Source organism: Cervus canadensis, chromosome 17, assembly GCF_019320065.1.
Source record: "Cervus canadensis isolate Bull #8, Minnesota chromosome 17, ASM1932006v1, whole genome shotgun sequence".
Lineage (NCBI taxonomy): Eukaryota > Metazoa > Chordata > Mammalia > Artiodactyla > Cervidae > Cervus > Cervus canadensis.
In genome coordinates, this window is record NC_057402.1 from 53,823,374 (window position 1) to 53,825,741 (window position 2,368).

At 43.5% G+C, this 2,368-nt stretch overlaps 1 non-coding gene across 1 annotated transcript; it reads right to left on the bottom strand.

The window, feature by feature from the left end:
* Positions 1–1,906: 1,906 nt before the first annotated feature.
* TRNAC-ACA lies at positions 1,907–1,978 on the bottom strand. Its single transcript has one exon. It is a non-coding gene; the product is annotated as a tRNA-Cys (tRNA).
* Positions 1,979–2,368: the final 390 nt, after the last annotated feature.

Below are 2,368 nucleotides of genomic sequence, written 5' to 3' on the forward strand. Positions count from 1 at the left end.
GTATGTGAGTTGCAATAAGAAAGGAAACCACAGATTTCAGTGCCTCAACACCTAAAATAAGACAGAGAAGTTTAGTAACTTCTTAAGGTCTCACAGTTAAGAAATTAAAGGGCTGACCTTTCCAGTTCAACCAGTTTGACTCCAGAACACCTGTTCTTCACTTCTCTGCCATTTCCATCCAACACGCTAAGACGACTCCAAAATGTTATTTCTACTCCCACTTTTTCATACAGGAGAGTCATCTATCCATATTCTTTGGCAGTGTGCATCTAACTGGGAATGCAGAGGTGGTAGATACCTCAGATCAGATAACGTGTTGAAAGTGAAAGTATTAGTCACTCAGTTGTGTGTCTGAAAGTATTAGTCACTCATTCACTCTTTGCAACCCCACGGACTATAGCCCACCAGGCTCCTCTGTCCATGGGATTCTCCAGGCAAGAGTACTGGAGTGGTTGCCATGCCCTCCTCCAGGAGATCTTCCCGACCCAGGGATGGAACCTGCATCTCCTGTATTGCAGGCAGATTCTTTAACCATCTGGGCCACTGCTGTAAAACTTGTCCTAAGCAATACTGGTGAAATCACAGGTAGGCTAGGACATGCTGAGCTATTACACAACACAATATATTAATGTATATGTGTGAAATCTAGAAAAGTGGTGTTGATGAACTTATTTGCAAAGCAGAAATAGGGACATAGACACAGGGAACAAGTGGATGAACAGCAAGCAGGGAAGGACGGGGAGAGATACTTGGAAGATTGAGATATAGATATATGTGTGTGTATTAGTGTGTATAAAATAGACAACTAATGAGAAACTGCTCTATAGCACAGGGGAAAAAAGAAGGTGTAATCTATTTGTAGGACATATATTAAGTTAACATTAAAAATGCACTCCAATATACACTCAGTTCAGTTCAGTTCAGTCGCTCAGTCGTGTCCGACTCTTTGCAACCCCATGAATCGCAGCACGCCAGGCCTCCCTGTCCATCACAAACTCCCAGAGTTTACCCAAACTCATGTCCTTCGAGTCAGTGATGCCATCCAGCCATCTCATCCTCTGTCGTCCCATTCTCCTCCTGCCCCCAAATCCCTCCCAGCATCAGGGTCTTTCCAATGAGTCAACTCTTCGCATCAGGTGGCCAAAAGTATTGGAGTTTCAGCTTCAGCATCAGTCATTCCAATGAACACCCAGGACTTATCTCCTTTAGGAGGGACTGGTTGGATCTCCTTGCAGTCCAAGGGACTCTCAAGAGTCTTCTCCAACACCACAGTTCAAAAGCATCAATTCTTCGGTGCTCAGCTTTCTTCACAGTCCAACTCTCACATCCATACATGACCACTGGAAAAACCATATCCTTGACTAGATGGACCTTTGTTGGCAAAGTAATGTCCCTGCTTTTTAATATGCTGTCTAGGTTGGTCATAACTTTCCTTCCAAGGAGTAAGTGTCTTATTGCCAAATTGAGACTTAAATTGAAGAAAGTAGGGAAAAACCACTAGACCATTCAGGTATGACCTAAATCAAATCCCTTATGATTATACAGTGGAAGTGAGAAATAGATTTAAGGGACTAGATCTTGATAGACAGAGTGCCTGATGAACTATGGATGGAGGTTTGTGACATTGTACAGGAGACAGGGATCAAGACCATCCCCATGGAAAAGAAATGCAAAAAAGCAAAATGGTTGTCTGAGGAGGCCTTACAAATAGCTGTGAAAAGAAGAGAAGTGAAAAGCAAAGATATTCCCATTTGAATGCAGAGTTCCAGTATACATTAAGTGAAATCGCTCAGTCGTGTCCGACTCTTTGCGACCACATGGACTGTAGCCTACCAGGTTCCTCCATCCATGGGATTTTCCAGCCAAGAATACTGGAATGGGTTGCCATTTCCTTCTCCAGGAGATCTTCCCAACCCAGGGATTGAACCCGGGCCTTCTGCATTGTAGGCAGACGCTTTACCATCTGAGCCACCAGGGAAGTCTGTAGACAAATACTGTTTGACTCCACTTATACGAGATACCTAGGATAGTCAAATTCATAGAGTCAGAAAGTGCAGTGATAGATGCCAGGGGGTGGGGGGAGGAGTGGGAGGGGAATGGGGACAGAGCTTCAGCTTAGGAAGGTGAAGAATTCAGGAGATGGATAATGGCGAGATATGCACAACAATGTGAATGTCCCCAGTACCACTGAACTATGTAGTTAAATATGGTTAAAATAGTATGTTTTATGTTATGTGACTTTTACCACAATGAAAAGTCTTTTAAAAAATACATATTATAATTGCCAGGAGAAACGTTTCCATTGGTACCACCCTAAACCATCTTGTGCGTGACGTACTTGGGGAAGCGGGTCATTGACTCTAGAGCC